The sequence below is a fragment of the Propithecus coquereli genome, unplaced genomic scaffold, assembly GCF_000956105.1.
Source record: "Propithecus coquereli isolate 6110/MARCELLA unplaced genomic scaffold, Pcoq_1.0 Scaffold171, whole genome shotgun sequence".
Lineage (NCBI taxonomy): Eukaryota > Metazoa > Chordata > Mammalia > Primates > Indriidae > Propithecus > Propithecus coquereli.
In genome coordinates, this window is record NW_012141747.1 from 7,739,223 (window position 1) to 7,759,191 (window position 19,969).

The 19,969-nt window shown below is 45.0% G+C and overlaps 1 long non-coding RNA gene across 1 annotated transcript in view; it reads right to left on the bottom strand.

The window, feature by feature from the left end:
• Positions 1 to 3,470: 3,470 nt before the first annotated feature.
• Positions 3,471 to 19,969, bottom strand: part of LOC105808299 — a 60,340-nt gene continuing 43,841 nt past the window's right edge. The window contains exon 2 of the long non-coding RNA XR_001137377.1: positions 3,471 to 3,765. This is a non-coding gene — a long non-coding RNA (uncharacterized LOC105808299). The remainder of the gene's footprint in view (positions 3,766 to 19,969) is intronic.

A 19,969-nucleotide genomic window follows, 5' to 3' on the forward strand; every position in this document is an offset into this window, starting at 1 on the left:
AAAATATTGAGGTTTTTCTTGGGGAGCTAGACTAGCCCAAAAAAGCCCTCCCCTGCCTATCTTATGGCCTTGCTGGGAGGACAAAATAAGTCAGACATGGTAAAGTGCTTTGAAAAAGGGAAAGCTCCGAAATTCAAAATAGTATTATTATTTGTCGTAAGGTGCTTTCCCTCCAACAAAAAAAGAAAAAGAAAATCTGACAGTCTATGAGTGATAAGCAGAAAATGATTCAGCTTTGGCTCCTGCTTCTCCATCTCTACCCCAAACTGGCTGAACTCACTGCACCACCTGACCGAGCCTTACCTCCTCCGAAAGGCAGCGCTTCTGCCGCTCTGCTCTTTCAAAAGTTCTTCTCGCCCCGTCCTAAGTTCTTGGATTACAGTCATTAAATAGTGATTCAGAAAGCTCCCTTTCCAGGGCTGGGTCTTCAAAGATGCAAACCAAGTAAACCATCAGAGTGAACGCCAAGGAACTCAGATCTGGGCCTCAGCCTTTCACAGAAACAGTCACGCGTCGCTCAACGACACGGCTACATCTGAGAAATGGGTGGTTCGGCGATTTCGTGGTTGTGCATGCAACACGGAGTGTACTTAGACAAACCCACGTTATACACCCATACAGTGTGTTGCTACATACTGAACACTACAGGCAATTGTAACACAATGGTAAGAATTTGTGTATCGAGACATATCTACACATAGGAAAGGTAACACGGTTGTGCTACGACATTACGAAACCTGCGACATCACTAGGTGATAGGAATTTTTCAGCTCCATCATAATCCGTGGCACCGGATCATATGTGCAGCCCGTCACTGATCGAAGCGTCGTTCCTTACGCAGTGCACGGCTGTATTTTAAATTCTGTTCAATCCTACAGCGCACTGCTTTGAAAGCATGTCACCTTTGCTCTCACAAACCCCAGCTTAAAATGTGGGTGAAAAATATATTGCAGGCACAAGACAGGAGGGCTGTTCGGTCAAGTGAATAGACAGAGAGAATGACCTTAACCTCCCTTCAGATTCAACATAATTTCACTCGGCAGTTACAGGGCTCGGGGTTCCCCGAGACCACACTGTCCAGTAGAAGTTTCTGTGATCATAGACATGTTCTTTATCTGCACTGTCCAGTATGGTAACCATATCACCATGTGGATATTTAAATTTAAATTAATTAAAATAAAAACGAATTTAAAAAATCAGTTCTTTGGGTACCCGAGCACGTTTTAAGTGTCCCATAGTCATATGTGGCTGTGGCTACTGTGTTGGAGAGTACAGCTCCAGATTGATACTTCTCAGCCTTGGCTGTGCATTAAAATCTCCTACAGGAAGTTGTAAAAATACCAACATCTGCACCTCCCCCCTCCCATTCTGATGTGGTTGGTCCATGCGGGGCCTGGATTTCTGGATTTTTCATAACTCTTGGGTAACTCTAATGTCTTCTGGGGTCAGAACTACTGCCTTAACTGTCTAGAACTGCGTAGTCAATTCTCTTTTGCTCTTTCTCCCATCATTTCTGGTTTTTCCCGAGCCTGTGACTCCCATCTCTTTAATGTCATACATAATCCTAATGAGTGAGACTGGGAAATGGGCAAAGGATGCAATTGAATTCCGCTCAAGAACACAGGCGAGCAGCAACCACTGGGGAGGAGACATTCTTCCCAAGGCACCAGGGCAAGGGTTTATGGGGGGGGGCGGGGTAGGTGTGTGTGAAGGACCCCTGGGGCATGTCTGCAAATCCACCATTGGCCCCAGGCTCCTTAGCACCCCCAAGAGCTTTGCTCCTGCTGCCTGTTACCCTTGTGCATTGCCCTCTCCTCTGCCAGAACCCGGGCAAAGAGAAACCAGCAGAAAGGAAAATAATAATAATAATACGAAGAAGAAGGTCAGGGCAGGGTGGAATCTTTGGATTCATTTCATCTGGTCTTCGTGGTGTTCTCCTGGGGAAAGAGCATCCAGAGATGCTCCAGTGAGGACACATCCCTCCACAATAGGGCGGCATTTAATCTTCCAGTATGTGAGCAAATAAACTTTAACTTGAGGACATCTGTCGGCAAGGCAAAGTTTGGTTTCAGATGAGAATCTGACTACCCAGACAGCAGAGAGTTCACGATCCACCTTTTCTGTGGGGTGGTTTCCCGGAGGAAATCCTGGGTCCCAATCCTGCAATGCCACTTACCACACTCAGAGGGATTCAGTGTCCTCATCCACCAAAACAGTGGTCAGAACACGGCTGCTCAGCATTGCTGAGTTGCTGACAGCAAGAAGAAGCAAGAAGAGGATGGACCCAGTCAACGCATAATTTTGACAGAGTGTCAGATGCAGGGACAGACTGGGGAAGGAGACAGATCACCATCTGTCTTTATAGAGCAAAAATTTTGGCAGTAGAGTGAGAGGGATAGAGATAATAATTGGATATTCAGGATAAATGCTGATAAAGGTAAGTTCTATGAAGAAAATAAAATAGTGTCATGAGATAGAGAGAAAAGGTGGGGAGATGGAGGGATGTCCCAGGACACGGTGCTCAGGGAGTCCTCCTTGAGCAGGGAACATCCGGCCTGAGACCTGGGAATGCACTGCAGTATGCACTGTGCCAGGCACATACTGGGTCTTGTGATGGCCGCCATGGCCTATGGTAAACTAATTCTGAGAAGTGTGAAACAGTACCACATGGCCATTTAAAATTATTCCTGAATGCCTGCTATGCTTAAAAGTGAAGACTGACAGCAAGTTCTAGAAGGCATCTAGTGGCCTTTTTGGCCATATCCTCAGAAGGGGCAAGCTGTCTTACTTGAGGTTGGGCAAGAGAGTGGGACTTGCAGAAGGAAGGCTCTGACATTTAACCATTTTAAAGAATGCTCAGGTTGCCAATTCCAGAGTCTCAGGCTGGAAGGGTAGGTTTAGGAAATCAGGACATCTTTATGAAATCAGACAGAGCTGTCCATCCATGATGCACCGCTCAGCACCTCCCGACACTTCCTGAGCAGACATGCTGGGAAGGCCAGGGCTGAGTTAATCTCATCCACCACTTTGTCTCCAGAATCCAGCACACAGCAGCTCCCAAAGAAATCTTTCCAGAACGAATAAGAGAGGAGATGTGTGGAGGGAGGGAGACAGCAGAGAAGGCATATGTCTCCAGAGGAAAGTCGGAGATTGGTGGAGATCTTGGGGTCACAGTCTATGGACCATGATCAGGGTGGGTGTGGAAGGAGACTTCCAGATGAATCCCAATGTTGTTCTCAAATGTCAGTCTGCCAACACTCTAGAGAGATCTAGAGACGTATAAGAAGAAGCAAGGCAAACGTGGCTGAGTAATAAGAGATTCAAGTTCAACACACTTTTAAAGGTGTCATGATGATCTGTGTGGTTATGACAGGGTTCCTTTTCCTTGTGGCCTTATAGAAATTAATCTCAAATACTATTTGATATCTTTTAAATTTGTGTTTAAAGATAGCTAAGAAACAAACAATTCAGTTTTCTTTAGTTTTACTTTTAATGAAGGACAAGGGATTAAGACACATAGAGACTGGCCAGACGAATGGGAAACCAAGCAGACTAGACCGTGACAAAGGATGGCAGACACACCACCAGCAAGTGCAGTGGCCCTCAGAGTCCCAGCAGTTGGAACCAGGCCCCCGGGAAAAGCCTTCCCCTGTGATCAGCGGGCAGCAGGTAGAGGCGCTGGAGGGGGCTGAGTCCTGATTTTCGTGTCTGTGTCATTTTCGATCAAGTGTGTCATAGGGCTTCCTGTTTCATCTCCCAGTTATTCTGAAACAAAAACATGCATGAAAAACACAGGTCACTGCCAACCGCATTGAGAGATAGTCACTCTAGAATATGGAAACTGAAAAGGGAAAGACAGATCACAAATGCCACAGTAAGCCGGGGGAATAAAGTTTATCAGCATCTATTCAAATAGTGATAATCAACAAAAATTGCAGGTGGCAATGGTGGTGTGGGGTGTCCACTAGAAAGTAATTCAGAAGAGACTTAAGAGGCAGATGTTCCCAGAAGTCTGCTGCTTTGTTTGGGCCACTCTGCGTGTTTACTGAAAAGTTGAAGTCAGTTCTGACTTCTTGGCCAGGGTGTGACACCTGGGGGGACCTGAGGCTCTTCCCCCACGGACTCCTGACGGCTTGGCTGAGTCACACGAGAACTTACAGGATGACCCAGGTGTCTGCCCAGGTGACGTCCTGAACTCCCCTCCCCAAAGGCCCAAAGAGACCCGATGAGAGGTCACCATGGAATTCCAGCCCAGTGAGGTCCTGAGCTTTCAGTTACCTCGCCTCTTCTCATCTCAGGAGAGGACAGCCTCCACAGGAGGGGGGCCTCCCAGGTCCATCAGATAGTCACAGACAGATACGCTTGGCCCGAGTTGGAGGGAAGGACAGATGGGAAGCAAAGGCCCTGACCAAGCAGAGGCCCTGAGCCCAACACGGGGACAGCAGCAGCTCCAGAAAGCTGGGATCCCATCAGTAACTGCTTTGCTGCTGAGACCAGTGTGTCTGCCTCCCAAGCAGCAACGCTGTGGAAGATCTTTCTCAGTTCTCCCAAAAAAGTGAAAAGACACTTCCAAAGACACACAGAGGGTCAGTAGGCTCAAAAATACAGATGACACCATCCCCTCAAAGTCCATGCTATAGCCCCACAAAACCAGCTCTGTGCTTAGATCTGCCGCTCAGACGCACTCAGGAGAAGGCAGTTTTTCCAGGAGAGAGCTGGAGACAGCACTCCCATGAGAGGGAGGCCAAACTCAAGCTGTCTGGCTGTTCCAGCATGTTCCCTGACCAGACACTATTGATGGCTGGAGAAGGGATGAGCCCTACCCATGACCATGCAAAGCTCCTTGGGAACTCTGCTGTCCCCTCCACAGACAATCTGTCCAAGATGCAACCCTGGGTTCACCATGAAAACCCGTTGACCCTGCTCCTCCCCATTTCCTTTGGTTAATGGCACAAAATTTTGTGTAAAATGAAATGGGAGAGATGTGTGATTTTGGAAAAGCTCCATCCTTCCCCCAGTGATTCATTCACAGTGCATGGTAGCATACAAGAGACCCAGAGAAGCGAGGAGATAAAGAAAGCTGTTTGAATGATCATGTGCTTCCCAAACGTATTTGGGGCAGAATCACCTTTTGCACACTAGCCTTTGCCAGCAGGGCTCTGCCGCTTGGTGCTAGGAAACGCTGCCTGACAAGGGCAGAGTGCCCAGCCTGCAAGGCCTGGCGAAGTTCTCCTCCTAAGGACACCACAGGCCTGCAGGCCACAGAGCAAAGCTTCCCTTGGGCTCGCAGCCCTTGCCGTGAGGACATGTGGCAATTGTGACAGGTCATTTACTGTTCAGCTATAAGAAACGATGGTGATCTAGCACCTCTTGTATTTTCCTGGATAGAGCTGGAACCCATTCTACCAAGTGAAGTATTCCAAGAATGGAAAAATAAGCACCACATGTACTCACCAGCAAATTGGTTTCACTGATCAACACCTAAGTGCACGTATAGAAATAACATTTATTAGGCGTCAGGCAGATGCGAGGGGGGAGGAGGGGATGGGTGTATACATACATAGTGAGTGCGATGCACACCATCTGGGGGATGGACATGCTTAAAGCTCTGACTGGGGTGGGGGGGGGCAAGGGTAACATAACCTAAACATTTGTACCCCCATAATATGCAGAAATAAAAAAAAATACTTTCTCAAACTCTGTATCATTTCTTCTCAGTGTCTTTTCCTAGTGTCTTGCACATGTAAGTTAGCTGATTCGCACAAACTCCTGCAGCTTTTATTTATTTTTGTTGAAGGCCTCGTTTGCTAGTGGCAGTGGAACACTGCGCTTTCCGAGAGCTGACAAACCTGGCTCCGTGGTACCCACACAATCTGGGAGGAACACTGCCTAGATGAATCTACCGGGAAAGCCAGCTTCCCGTTTTGTGTTCTACGAGCCAGTATTTCCTAACGAGGCTTAAAATCCGACATCTGGGCTGGGATTTCACAATGCAGTGCCTTCCTGGGTGGGCAAAGAGAAACAGGAACTAAGTAACGCATCAGTGGCCAGCATGGGTAGAAGGGGAAACCTGGTTCCTTCAGTTCACCACTTAAATAGAGAGGTGGCTTACCAACCTGCGTGTTCACCAGTCCCCTTGTTGCAGAATGGGACGAAGAACCAAAATGTGCTAGCCCAGGTGGGCTATGGTACAGAACACCCAACTGCAAACCTGGACCAAAATCACGGGGACAGGTGGCAGGGCCTTAAGGCTCATCTGACCAACCCTTCATTGCACAGGTGGAGAAAGTGAGGCACACAGAAGGAGGTCAGTAACCTCCCCAAGGTCATACTGGAAGGCACATGGCTGGAACTGGAACCTGGGTCTCCCACTTAGTCCCTGTGGGTCAGTGGCCGACGGTGAGAACATTCTGAATTCCAGCTCTCCACTGCAAGGCTTGAGACAGCTTGTCTAGAGGCTTTTGCACGGATGAATCAAATTCCTGGTGACTCCACGTTGGTCTGGCTGTCTAGCTATCACTGAAGGAACACGAGTCAGTTCCTCTAGGAACTATAAAAGGCTTTCCCCTAATTCAAAGCTGATCACACATACACTGGGAGTGGGTGGAGGCCACCAGTGTTGGGACAGTCCTAAAGGAGCTTCTGGTCATATTTGCGGCCATTCCTACTCTCAGCATGGCTGAGCTATGCTGTCCCTGTAGGTTTCTAACATTCAGGGGGCCTGTTAGGGCTCCCCATTGTGGGGACATAACTTCGCTTCCCCCCAGATCTGAGGGACAGCCTTGGGGTCACACACATTACACTAAATGCAAGCCCTCATTAGGGTCCCAAAATGCAGCCCAGGCCATCTTCTGGACACTCCCTGAGCTGGCTCCCAAATCATACTGTTTCTGTGCCTGACAGCAATCCAAAGAAAAGCTCCTGCCATGGGAAACTGAGAAAGGGAGAGAAACAGTGGCTCAGACACTCACCTCAAACCCCACCCCTAAACTGGGTGGCTCTTGGGGAAGGCTGCTTTGTCCCTGAGTCAATCAATCCAAGCCTCTACTTCCTGGGCAGTAAGAACTGAGGCCTGGGGAAGTGGAGACCACCAACTTGGGTTTGCTGTAGCATCCAAGGCACTGCCAACACCTCACTGCCGAGAGGCCACACCAGCACCTCCAGCCACCCGCGTGCACAGACACACCTCAGCTCGTTCCGCACCCTTGGCAGCACAGAGGTCTTCGTCAAGGCATAGGAAAAGGACAGTGGGGAACTCACAGCCTGTCCCTGTCCACTCATGTCAGATTCTGACGGCGTTGGATGCCAGCTTTTTGAGTTATCGAAAGAGTTGCCAAGGAAGATGGGGCCTGCTCACCAACACCAAGGTGTTCAGCACTGCTTTCATTTGTCAGAATATTAGAACCCAGAGGGCACACTCAGGAAATATTTATTGCTGTCACAGGCTGATTTTAGGGATAAGTGAGATAGGTTCTTTGTGTAAATCAGGCTTTTGTGCTGCTAGAGATGTCTGGGGGGGAGTGAGGCACCAGCACTGGAGACCCCCACACTTGTCTCTGGTGGGGACGCCGTGTCTAGAGCTCCGCCATGACTCTCAGAGCAGACTTAGTGGCTTTCCGGGGTACCTCCCCTTAGAGGCTTCTGCAAAATATCTACACATGGTTCAGGAAGACTCTGAGTCCTTGAGCGGGGACTTTTAATGGCCCTGTCAGCAGAGTGTGTCAGTCCCGGGGCTGCCCTGGAACACACCCGGGTGCTCTTGGCCACCATCTATTGAGAACCATCCCACGCACCAGCAGCTGCTGCCGTTGTGTGCTTCATCAAGCCTCACCTGAGCACTCTTGGGTTGGAGCAATTGGGACCATCCCTCTCAGCCAGGGCGGACCCATCGGGGGAGGGCCACACCTGGCAGGTAAATGGTGGCACCAACTTCCAACCCAGCGTCCTGGTCCTGGTGCTCTGCTGCCTTCCCAGATGCTCAGGGGCTCACAGGTGATTCAAACACCCGACCCCTGGAGGGTCTTGCAGGTTTGCCTGCCTTCAGGTACAGAGAGGCACCTATGACACCTCCCTCGGTTCATGCCAGAGGTGAAAATAGACAAGGGTCAGTGAGCCCAGGGCCGGCCCTTGCTAGATTGTTCCCTGGTCCAGTCATCCATACCCTGCACTTGAGTCACTAGAAAGTAAAATGAAATCCATTTTTCAAAGAATCAAATCTCAAAAGCATATTAGCAGCTTTATAGTCCAGTTGACACTGTGAAAAGACAGGATTACAGGTAAACTTGCTGAGCAGTTACTGGGAAATGCAAAGCGCCTTCTGAAAGGCTGGCTTGACTTCTAAGCTTATGGTAGGACACACAAAGGGACTGTAGAGAAAAATGGAGACAAGCATCAGACCCCATGGGACATAGCCTTTAGGCATTCCCACCACCCTGGCCCCAGGCAGCGGCTGTCAGCGGGGGTCTCTGCAACAGCAGCATCACGTCCGTCATCTGAGAATCTGTTAGAAATGCAAATTCTCAGGCCTGTCCCAGATATTCTAAATAGGAAACTGTGAGCATGGGGCCCAGGGATGTGTGTTTTCACAGCCACAGGTGATTCAGATGCACGCAAGAACCACTGGTGGCAAGTGATATCTGCTCCTGGTGACACTCTTGGATGTGGGGCCGCGGGCGATGGTGGGTTGGCTGTCTACTGATGTTCACATTTAGTCATCTGTACCCAGGCCATTCCCCGGACGACTCACTCCTCAGATCCCCACCACGGGAGGAAACAGAGAGCCGCCCAGAATCAGTCCGGGATTGTCAACCAGTTCTCAAGGTGACCTGGGGAGAAATGTAGGCAGGATTCATCCCTTAATCTCCTGTTCCGGATGTTGGTCCTCTGCACAGGGGGCTGAGCACTGTGGGATATTCAACCTGCACTGTGATCTCTCCCCAGTGGCCACATTTCTCCTCTAGCCAAGCCTCCCTCACCTCACTTTGGCTTCCTGTCCTCAGCTCACTGTACTGGCATACTTTGCCTGCAGAGAACACTTGAGGCATATGTCTGCTAGCATTTCTCTCAAATAGGAGAATAGAAATGTTTTCCCCAGCTCAACCCTCCTACTGCCAACCTGTGAAGGAGGGCTGGGGGCAAAGCCCCCACTCCTGCCTTTGGGCTGTGCTCACCCCCACCTCTGTGCATAGGTGGAGAGTACCAGCAAAAGGCTCGTGATGGGACAGGTAGGAAGCAATAGACGACCAGGCCAAAAATAAAAGTTGAAAAAAAATAGTTTGTTTATCATTTTAAAAAACTAACCTCATACAGGAAGTACAAGGAGGAGAAAAAGAAGAAGAAAAAGAACAAGAAGGAAAAAAAAAAAGCAAAACACCCAGGCTACAATACTAGAAGTGCCCACACTCGTTACAGATAAAATGTGTGTTCCTCTGTTTCAACATTCAACTTTGCAGGGGTGGTGGGAACAGGCAGGGTAGCGCACTGGGGGGCGATGGGGATAAAGTGAAGAGGTGACTGAGTGCACTGGGCACAGGCTTGCCAGGCACAGGGCAGGACTGTGTCCCCATTCAGGTCCATGTCCCTGCAGGTGTGGCTGTCCCAGCCCAATATGGAGAAGGGGACATCTAAAACAGAAACTGCTACCTGAAATCCTCCCACTCACGGGCCTCTCCTGCCCCAGGTCCTGCCCCGGTGTGTGTTTCAAGTGAAGAAGCAAAAGTTACAAGGTCATGACCACCTTCCTCCCCGCAGCCCATCCAGACCTGCAGCCCCGGCAGCAAGCAGCTAGGGAGACACCAGCCTCCTGGCCTTCCATCAGAGCCTAAGGCTGCGCAGACCTTCAGGACAAACTCAACTGGCAGACTTGCATTGATTGGTTTGATGGACACTAACACGAGGCCACCCGGGGCAGACAGGAGTCAGGTCTAATGCCTCACACAGACCCATCTGCTCTCTGTGAAATGTGGTTCAACTGGATTTTTTAAAATGGGGGTGGGGGACTCACAACCTCCATATGAGGATTAGAATGGAGAAAAATACTGAGACTAAAGGACATTTCCTCTTTCATAGAACCAAGCAACAGAATAGGAAATAGGAATCCTCCCTCCCCATAATAAAAAAATAAATGCAAACACTATACAATGTGTACACACTGAAAGGACAGCAACTAAAGAATTTAAAATCATTTCAAATGCTGTCAAAGAAACCAACAGAAAGAGAGAAAGAAAGAAAGAAAAAGAAAGAAAGAAAGAAAGAAAGAAAGAAAGAAAGAAAGAAAGAAAGGAAGAAAGAAAGAAAGAAAAAGAAAGAAAACTCTGTATATCAAAATCTCAAAATAGAACCAAAACCTGCAAATCATACTCAGGAGTCTATTGTGAACCCATATTTTAACGCGCTGCTGAAAAGGTTAATTAAATTTTCCTACCGAAACTAAATGTGGGCTGTGAAAAGAACATTAAAATGAAGAAAATTTCCCCGTGGCTGCTATTATATTATCACCAAAGCCATCAAGTTTCAGTTTGAGTTATTTGTATTTGTTTGTGAAAACAAAGATTAGATAAGTAGAAACATAAACCTCATACTAATTATTGTCCTGGAGTATCTGATTTTTAAGACAAAAAAATAAGACCACCACGGGCACACACACAAACACACACACACACACAAGCCATGAAAAGTCAAAACAAGAGAGACGAGGGAGAGGATGCTGTTGTCTCGTTCTATCACTTGAAAAAAATATATTGTCTCATGTAAAACATTAATATTTGTTTACAGTCTGTGAAGATAATATGAGAGTCAACGTGTACACGGGGTTGTTGAAATTTTTGTCAACTGTATGCCCAGGTAGAGAACTTTTCTTTTAAACTGCAAACTATAATTTTTGTTTTACACTTGCAAAAGTGTAGTAACAGTCATACAATTCCATGTTGAGGACTTGGAAAAAATGGAATTTGAATACTGCTTTAAAAGATCAAAATATTAGCTTTGAGACATTTATAACCAGACAGAGCCTGGATGAAACATGGGATTTAGGTGCAGACCTCACTTTTAATTCAAATGTGTCTCAGGTGCCAGGTGAGCAGTTTCTTTTCTGAAGTTTTAAAAGAAATCCAAAGATGAAATGGTTAATCAAAAACTATGGGTGAGCAGAAACTTTTCTTCATGTATTTCCATCACAACATAAACACCAGAATAAAAAAAAAAAATGCAAAAACAGACCTTCAGTGGTCTCACATCACCGAACAGACTGTTTTTCTACCTATTTTGTGTTGCTGCCTTTTGTTATCAGCCCAATCGGCAAATTGTGGCCAATTTTTTCATGGTTTAAGCAGACATTTTGTTCCCAAACTGCTTTCAACATTTTAGCTACCAAATACAGTTTACGAGAAAATGAACAAGCCACAATACAAACAGAAAAAGTACCTCTTCTTACCAAATTAACCCCATTTAAGGTTAAAAAGCAAAAAAATAATAATAATAATAATAATTTGAAAAAAAGAATTCTAGTAAATTCAAATTCTGAAACAACCTAACTAACCAGTCTTTCCTGGAAAAAGAATAATTAATGATTAACCTACTGATGAATTTTGAAACCAACTACATGGCATTCCCTGAGTCCGACCACCACGACACCATGAAACGCTTTTAATGACACAACATACAATCGTTATTTTACCAAAACGTGTTTTTGTAAAACCAAATACTGTTTGAAGATGCAGACCAAGACTCTCAAGGAGTCAACTGAACTATGCTTACGTAAAATAATCGGTTAAGCAGTTATTTACTACTGAAAATAAATGACACCCACGTAGTTCATGTTACATATTAATATTGAAACCAAATGGCAGTCTTATACCGCAAATCATTTCTTAAAAAAAAAAAAATGAAACCGTGTTAAAATGAAAACCCAGGGTTTTATTTTATAAAACCATTAAATATTAAGATTTAAATGGTAGAAGGCTGACTTGGCTTTTTAAAATTTTGTTTTGCTTAATTACAACAACAAATTGAAAATGAACAAAGAATGAAAGATGCCTTCCTAAAAATTCAAGAATTACTACTCAGGAGAAAAGCAGAATTTCAGACAGAAGACTGAAGAAAACTCTTCTCTGTTTGTAATCTTCCCTCATATTTGAAGGCACAGCAATATGTACATTTTTAGCCTTTTAAAATACCAGCATGCCCACACACTGTCTCAGATTAAACCAAGGAGAAAATGACACATTCTGAAACCATTTTCTAAAGCTTCTTTTCCTGATAACACTGAGGCGCTTACAATCAAATTAATGAGTTTCTAAAAAGCCCAAACAACTCTCCAAAAAGAGACAGAATTGTTCACAACAACCTGCAGATATTTCTAGATTTTTCAGACAATACTTTGAGCATTAGTCCTTGCTGTTTACATTTAGAAAAGCTAAGTCATTTTTAACCTCTCCATTAGAAAGAAACACTACTCAGTGCTTTGCCTAATTAAATTGAGGAACACTTTGAAAAACACCAGTAGAGTCAGCACAGTATTTCTCTCATTTCAGTTTAAAAATTAGTTAACTCTTCTCCCCACATTCCTTGCATAAATATGTATCCTCATCATCTATTCATACTTGAAAATTCTGAAAGTAATAAAGAAAGGAAACATCACAGAGAATAAGTAGTCAGCATTTCTTCTCAAAGTGGATTTCTTCCTAAAACATAAACCAGCAAAGAAACAGAGGGAAGCACTCAAAGCAAATGACAAAATTCAGAAAGAACACTGAAAAATATATATTGATGGACAGAAACCTCAGCATGGGGAATTTTGAATCATTGAGAAGGACAGACACACTTGTGCTCAGCTTAAAAGACTCTCAGTGAAAGGTCGGCTTCTGGTAAAATTGAACCGATGACAGCATCAGTGGAATAACATCTTTCATTCAAGACAGTGTGCTATGTTGTTTAACACTATACCTAAAACATGTGACTCAGAATTTACACTTCATTTTTTTATGTTCCAATTCTTTCAGTATTATGGGACAATTCTGATACTTTAAAGCAAGTAGCCTGGCTTATGTAAGACAACAGCATTTAAAAACACACAGACAAAACCGCCTTGAAAAAACACTATAATTAAAGATGACAGTGAATAAGAAGACTATAGCAGTCACCTAATTTGCTACTTTCAGACATTTTTCTGTATGAGAATTTTAATCTAAAATACCTGCCCCGTCCTCATGCAGCATCATTGAATGTTCACATTCAGAACAAGCCTGACCTTAACTAGTACTTGCCACTCTTTAAAACCACACATATCTTCTTCCCCCGATTAAGACTTGGGAAATGAGGGTGATTTTAGTCATCTGGAAAGAGTGAAACAGGACATGGTCTTGAAGCACTTTCTTCAGAACCGTTGTCATTTTAACTTTGTTTTACCACAACAGAAAAGGCCGTGCCCACGGAACAAATTCAAGTTCACCCTCAATTGTATCTGTAACCCTGGAATTTCTTAAGAGCAGAATGGCACAGCACAAAAGCTCTCATTGAATGAATAGTCAAAGCATTTAAAAAAAATTCCCCACTTTTTTTGCAAGTAAATAAATCAAAATGTGAACTCTCATATATTAAAAACGAATGTTTTTTAGCACAATTACCTCCCAGGCAACCTAGCTAATTTTTTCTTCCTCCTTTTCACAATATACAATTGTTAACACCAAGATTTTTTAAAACTTTGTTATATTTAGAGGCATTCCTAAGGGTAAGTAAAATATGGTTTTCCTCTAAATTACCTTTTTACTTGAAGCCAATCTAACGTGTATGAAATGATGACAATTTTGTTAAAACAAGCTGGCTTTAGAGGGTAGGGCTGCCTCAACTGTAAGATCAGAAAATTAAGCTTTTTTTTTTTAAAGCAAAGAATAATTTTCCAAAATCTAGAAACAATTGCAATTGGGAAAAAAAAAAAAAATACCAAATAAAATCAGACAGACAAAAATGACAGAAGCCAAGAAACCCATAATTCTTGCCCTGGAACTGAGGATCTTTTGAATTTCATTTTCTATTTTCCACAAAGACAAAATAAAATCATTTTCTAATTATAAAATTAAATATGTAGCAAGCATAAGAAATTTTCAATATATTAAATACCAAATTATTTAAGTGAACACAAAAAGGTGAATTGCATTTCTTGTAGTATGAATGCAACCCTCTGTGCTGGTGCTGTTGTGAGTTGACAAGACAGATCCATCCAACCAGAAAAAGGATAATTTTGGTTGTAAACTCAGATTAGAGCTCAATAATTCTCCTCCAACAAGGTCTATTAGCACAACTAGAAGGCATTGTGGATACCCCTGGACCATGAAAAGTGGAGTATATTTCTGAGAGTCACCTAAAACCTTTCATTGATGTTGGCTTGAAAGCTGTTTGATTAGCTGTAGGATGCCAACCAATCTCTTTATCAAAGCCAGCTGAAAACAAAACTGAGAGAAACAGCTTGTGGTTTCACAAAAATGTATTTACATGAAGTATATTTTAAAGGGAGTTTGATCATTAGGTACGATGTCATCTGTGATGTGCGGTGGGTTTGACATTTAAAGATGTCAGAGGTTGTCAGATTTATCTCCAGTCTATACTTAGTTGAGATCTCCTGCCAGCACATCTTCTGTTGTTGATCTCCAGCCTAGAAATCCGATCATATTTAACTCTTATTTACTTCACACTAATCTTTTCTGTGTCCTCTCGCATCTTTACCTAAGACTTATCAAAAAGAAAGTGGAGCCATGGGTGACATTTGGAATATAAGCCCACTCTCACACCTAGTCCTGAGCTTGGTGACAGGCAAACAAACCACAGTGAACAGAGCACCGGCAAAGAGAGTTATTAAATAACCGTGCGTTTTCCCTAAAATCCAGAAGGGTCCACAACTCTCTAGCCCATTACTCTACTGCGACGTGTCTTGAAAAGAACATTCTGACAAGACGGGATTTCCTTCAGTTAACATTTAAAAACTGTCGACGTCAAGGAAAACCCAGAGTGACACCAAACATTTTGCCTCGTTGAAAGCCGCCTCGGTAGAAGTCACACCAAAGGAGCAGTAAAAGATCCCGGATAAACATCTGCCATCAGGTATCTTCAACCAGAAACAGGGTTCAGCAGCTTTTTTAAGTTTATTTAGCAAGCAAAAATTAATGCTTTATAGCTTATCAAGAGATGAATAAATGAATTACTACCTTTTAACTGTTATAAGAATGATGTTTGGTGCATGTTTAAACATCCATTCACTGTTTTCCAAATGTCACTTTCCATCTTACCTGATTTGCTGGGAATGAAAATTCAGCTCTAGGAGACAATCCAGAGCAGACCCAAGCGAAGTCCCCGCTCTGTAGCCGACAGCACAGCTGAGCCACAGAACCTCGTGCACAGACCTCTCACACAGAAAGGGAAACGGTTGCTAATGTTACAGGACAAAAATGTCCATTCAGTTAGCAGCTCTGTTCCTTAGGACTCTCCCACCTTAATTCACATTGCAGAAGACAAGGCGTACCAGCCCCAGGATGCGAATGCAGTGTTTATGTGCAGTTAGCAACATAGTTTTTAAAGGGTATGGGGGAAAAGAAATTTTATAAAACTGTCCTACTCACCAATTATTTTCCATACTTTGTTTTATAAAGGCCTTCTCCCCAAACTCAACTCTTTCACTGTTAATCATCTTATTTGAAAAAAATTGTGGCATGAAACCTGTCGATATAGGTTGCCATTCAAGCTCAGGAGAGTCAGGCCAGAGGAAGTCCCCACCCAGCGTTCTGACAGCAATTGGAAAAGGAAGCAGGCCCGGGGGCGGGGAACAAGCAAGGGACAGCAATGACTGTGACTTATTACCTGCTCTGCACCTGTCCTCTTAGCAGGAAATAGCAACTTTGATTTATTTTATAAGCTCAAAGTTACCCAGATTTCGTTTATTAAGAACCTCTTTTCCACTTGCCTGAGCTGCGGTGTTCGTTTGAAAAGTTAGAAAAACCAGTGCATGAATACCAGGAAAACTGGTCAGCAAGGAGGGCTGGAATAAAGGGGTTTTACTCTACCCTAAGCACCAGGGAGCTCTGCTCCTCGATTCTCCATGCTGCAGGACCCTGCTCTGCCAGCACCTTTGAACACCAGACTGAGATTCTGAACCAGTGCACACAAGTTCCCGGGACAGCCAATCAGAAAATTTGCTTTAGAACTGGTTTTGAGAAGGACAAATAGAGTTACAATACGGCACCAAAGTACCTCTGATGGAACTAACCCAGAATGGCAATGCTAGCCTGCAAAACAAAACGTGAGGTCCTCCATTTCAGCAAATCCAAGGGACTTCCTGCGTTGTCAGGGTCTCCTTCCCACCTGCCCTGGCCACAGGCACAGAGAGAAGCCACTGGGGAGATGTACGCTGCTCCAGGCGGCCCTCCCTCAGTCGCTGCCTTTGTTGTTGATACTGTTCCTACTGCGTTTATTAGGTGACACTGCCTGCAAAGCTTGCTTTCTGCTGCTGCCTGTTGCTAGGGAATGAACCCTAATCACTGTGAGAGAACAACAGCGGCAGCAATCTTCGTTTGGCAAAGAGCGAGCACAAATGTCTCAGTTTGGTGACAAAGTACAAATAATCCTTAAAATCATGCTCATTGACATTTTCCCTCAGAAGAACGACAACATATGCCCCATAATGAAATATATATTTTCACTATCATGATGTTGGGTATGGCGTGTTTAAAGTGGATCTTATTTCCATATTGAATTTCTGTCCTTTGTCACCAACCTGGGTGCCCAGGGTGACTGCCGGCTCTTAGAATAGCTTGGCTGTGGATCTCGCTCAGTTGTCAGACTTTATTTACTTTTTTTTCTTGGAGAAAAAAGCAAACCACATTGTCAAAGCATTTAAAAACACAAACCAAAGGAAACTGGGTTTCCAGGCTTCAAGCAGATGTTATTTACCCACAATTTATTTCCAAGAAGTAACTGGGTAAACCATTGCCATTCTTCATTAGTATTCCATTAGAGGCATAAAATCATCATTGTGCCAATTATCCATATTTGCTTCTTGACATAATAAGTGAAGGAAAACCTTAATCCTCTAACCCTGACTCACCTCCATTCTGAGGATGTGGGGGCACCCCAACCCTTTTATGTGCCTTTCATGGGGGCGGCCAGAGTCTGGCCACTGCTGGTTGCAGTGACGAGGAAGCTGGTAGAGACAGAGCAAGCAGTTCTCTCTCCAGGCGGTACCACTCCACGGTAAATAGAAGTCCAAATGTTACTTCATGGAAAAGGGCACCTCATTTTCCCTCTTGTGGGGAGGATGGACCTTGTCACTGGGCAACACAGACCTCAGGCTCAGGCTTCCCTGGGATAGTCAGGTCCCAAGTGTGGAGACTGGCTCCATTAGGCCAGTGGGGAGGGCAGGGCCTAGGTCTGCGGTCCCCACGGTATCCCCTGCCCAGCACAGTGTTTGGTTCAGAGTTGGCACGAGTATCTGTTGGGTGGGTTCACAAAGGTGGGATGGACAGCATAAACCGACTTCCTAGCTTGGGACTCTAGTGCAGTTCCAGGGTTGACAGAGATTGTACAAGGAGGTGAGCAATGCTGACAACTACTATTCATTAAGGCACAGTCAGCCATCTGTATGCACAGGTTCCGAATTCCTGGATTCAACGAACCGCAGATCAAAAATATTTAAACAAAAAACAATACAAAATAACAATACAGCAATACAAATAATGCAAATAAGAAACGATACATTAGAACAACTATTTACATAGCACTTACATTGGATTAGGTATTATAAGTAATCTAGGGGTGATTAAATCATAGGGGAGTATGTGTATAGGTTATATGCAAATATTATGCCACCTTTATCAGGGACTTGGACATCCTTGGAATTTGGTATCCATGGGGGGCCTGGAACCACTCCTCCAGGGATACCAAGGGACACCTGTACTATCCTAGGCACCTAGTGTAAATTAGCAAATTTGCTCAACCCTCCTGAGGCAAATACTCTTATTATCTTCATTAGCAAGAAGGAAGCCAAGGGGGGGGTGGTTAACCTGTTGCAGATGACAATAAAGCAAGTGTTGGAGGACTGCAGATGTCTGCTGGCCCAGCCCACATTCTTGCCTTCTTACCAGGATGCCTTCACTGCCATTAGAGCCAGTGGCCACAACCCCACAGCCCACAGCCCACAGGGCCCCTTCCCCTGAGGCTGTGAGTCTGGTCCCTATCCGTGCCTTCCTGGTTGGACTGTGACTTCTCCAGGACAGACACTGTGGCCAGCTCAGATGACCCTGTCTCTCCAGCACCAAGCACCTTGCCTAGAGCACCATGGACCTCGACACATATTTATAGGACTCTCAGTTTTTAAAACATGGTTCGTCATCTCTCGCACACTAGGACTTCTAAAGCAAAGAGGAAAGTGTCTTCAGTAGTGGATGTTTGGGTCTCTGCTAAGAGCCAGAAGTTAGTGGACCTAAAGAAAGTTCATCGCATTCAGCGTAATTACCCTGGGGTGGTGGGGGCGGGACTGCCTTTCAGCATTACCCTGCGTATTAATATACTAACATTTACCTATGCCATTGTCTGTGCAAGTGGTTAGTACATGCCAGGATGAAGCCTTTTACACTGATGCGGATTTAAATAAAAATTTTTTCACAAATTGCTCTGTTAGCCATGTCAGCAGTACCTCGAAATAAAACAGAAGAACAAAGCTACACAAAGGTTGTTTATCCAGTTAAATAACATTTCTCTTCAGTGGTTTGTGTGTGTATAATCTTCATGATCAAGGCTAGAAAATGTCTGGCACCCCTAATCCAATGTTCTGCTGAACATTCTCATGGGCAGAGATCAAGGAAAACAGGAGGGCACCTTGCTGGAAGGTGGCCTTTGGTAAGTCCGAAGGAACCATCTCTCTGTCACACCGGGTCTGGTCTAAGGAGCCATAACCTGTGTGCCATACGGAATTGGGGTGTATTGGGGGAAGCAGGATCTTCCATGCCAAGGAAGGAATACAATGTGTCTTTCATAGAAATTAGAAGTATATTAGAATATTATTACTATCATTGTTATTATTATTAACTCCTCTGGGTTTGCAAAATATTAATATCTCTCAATTCACAGGAGCTTTTATACATATGGTTTCATCCAAATTTCAAAACTGCCCAGCAAGTCAGGAGGGGCAGATTGATTTATTCCTTTGTTCAGTGGTTTATTTGACACACACCTGTGTAAATCAGGTTCCTGGGCCCACTCCCCGACAGCATCACAGCACTGGTGGCAGACTTTGGGTGCTGAGACCACGAGACTGTGTGTGGCAGGAGAAGAAGGAAGGAAAAAAGGGGTAGGCAGAGCTTCCTTTTTAGACTCTCCTGGTCCCTCCAGCTCCCACAGGGTGGGGCGGAGAGCATTCCAGGGCCCCTCCCACCCCATGGCAGCTCCACCTCCAGGACCGCCCCCACCCCCTCTTCTGGGGACACTGGGGAGGCCGTCTGTGGCACTGGGTCACTGAGCTCTGCTGCCCAGACCAGTGGTTAACAGAACTCCCAGAGCAGGCTCCAGTGTGTACGTGAAATTCTAATAGCGAGATTTCGGGTCTCATTTCTGGCCAAACTGTAGGCGGTGAAGGGAGGCAGCCTACAAGATTTCTCCAAGGGGGGGTTCTCAGATGGTCTAGACTGTTTTTCCTCGCCCGAGTTCTCCTGAGGTCCCACTTTGGGGAGTGGGTGGCTGTGGTCCTGGGGAAGGCCGGGTGGGCTCCATGCAGCACACTTCTCAGGGCACCGGGTCAGTGTGGCTTCTCTATTCCTTTGCACAGCAGCGAGCAGGATGCTTGCCGCCCATTTGGTGGGAATGGAATCCTCTTTGTGCCACTCCAAAATTGGAAAAATGAAAGTTGTCCTTCTTTTGTTTGTTTCTTACCTGGGTCTTCTTTTCCTCCTGTAGACTAATATTTTCAGGGTGGTTTCACTCTTAAACTTGT